The 1,762-nt window shown below is 36.4% G+C and overlaps 1 non-coding gene across 1 annotated transcript; it reads left to right on the forward strand.

Moving 5' to 3' along the window:
• The first annotated feature begins 274 nt into the window (after positions 1-274).
• Positions 275-381, forward strand: LOC141670056 (small nucleolar RNA R71). The gene has a single exon (XR_012554306.1). It is a non-coding gene; the product is annotated as a small nucleolar RNA R71 (small nucleolar RNA).
• Positions 382-1,762: the final 1,381 nt, after the last annotated feature.

The following is a 1,762-nucleotide window of genomic DNA, read 5'->3' on the forward strand; positions in this document are numbered from 1 at the left end:
TACACACTAGTGACTAGATTAACTCCATAATTAGCCAAAGAATCCACCTTCATCATCAGATCCTTAAGCTGAGCAACTATAGCAGTAGCTGCATCTACCTCTAGAATTCCTGCTACCTTGCCTTGAGTCAGTCCCTGGGAAGGGTTCTGGTATTTATTAGCAGCCATCAGTTCAATCAAATCATAAGCTTCATCGTAGCTCTTAGCCCATAAGGCTCCACCTGATGCTGCATCAAGCATGGGTCTAGATGTCACACCCAAACCATTATAAAGGAATCCCATTATGAGGACACTTTCTCGGCTTTTCCTTACAACGATCCCAAGCTTCACACAAAGATTCTCCTGATTGCTGCGCAAATTGAGTAAGAGCATTTCTGATTGCAGTTGTCTTCGCCATAGGGAAGAATTTAGTGAGAAACTTCTGAGCAAGATCTTCCAACTTGGTGATAGAGTCTGGGAGTAGAGAATGCAACCAGTACTTAGCTTTATCCATCAGAGAGAATGGGAAAAGCCTCAACTTAATAGCATCTTCAGAGACATTGTTGAATTTGAAAGTATCACAGATCTTGATGAAATCTCTAATATGCATATTGGGATCTTCCGTCAGAGAACCCCTAAACTGAACCGAGTTTTGCACCATCTGAATAGTGCTAGCCTTGATTTCAAAAATTTAGCCGCGATGGCTAGTCTGAGAATGCTAGACTAAATATCATTTATTTTCGGTTGATAGTAGTCAATTAAAGCCTTTGTATTTGCTTCAGGTTCACCCATTACAACAAGAACTTCTTCAACTTTTTCCTCTTCTACAATAAATTCTTCCTCTACTAATACTTCTTCCTCCGCATTATCTAGTGTTCTCTTACGAGATTGAGAACGCGTTTGCATACACGCTCTCTAGAGTACCTGAAAAAGCAACAAGCAAACAAGTAAGTAAAATATCCGAGTCAGTGAACTTTAACGACCACTGATGTCAAGCACATAAACTAAAAATTAACACTATGTCCTCGGTAGTGGCGTCAAAAACTTGTTAGGACAAAAATACACGCTAATATTCACGCAAGTATACGAGATCGCAAGTAATATAGAATTAATTCTAGTTTGTTCCCACAGAGACTGGTTTAGTTTAATTTCAATCAATGTACTTATGTAATAATGATATGGTTATTATTCAATGCTAAGATGATAACAAGGTGAGAGTGTTTATAACTACAATATTAACTAACACGCAATTAACTAAGAGATTAAAAGGTTGATTTACTATATAATAAAAACATGGGATTCTAACTTCATTACTACTTCATTTAACAACCTTTTATTCTTAACCTTAGCATGCAATGGTGGTGACAAGTAATCAGATAACACGAAACTAGTAAATGCAAACTTTCGTTGTGTGAATACCCTACCACCAGACATCCACAAAAGAGATAGAAGCTGAATAGACACCAATTATATTAAGACCCTATATGTCTATAGAATTTGACAACATAACGGTTTAATATGCAAGTTATCTATTGTGATTTAATAGGGCAAGTAAGATGGTTAAAATTACCTACGAATCATGCATATCAAATACATGAACCTATGCTACCATGGAAAATTCTAAACCTCTATATTCACTGTCGCTTCAATAGATATTAACACGCAATCTTATAAGTTCGCGACGCTCATAAGAAGAATAAGCACAACCAATACTAGGATATTATATAATAACCACACACTAAGGTATCGAAACATATTAACTATTGAAATCCATAAGTAAATCC

Source organism: Apium graveolens, chromosome 6, assembly GCF_009905375.1.
Source record: "Apium graveolens cultivar Ventura chromosome 6, ASM990537v1, whole genome shotgun sequence".
Classification (NCBI taxonomy): Eukaryota; Viridiplantae; Streptophyta; class Magnoliopsida; order Apiales; family Apiaceae; genus Apium; species Apium graveolens.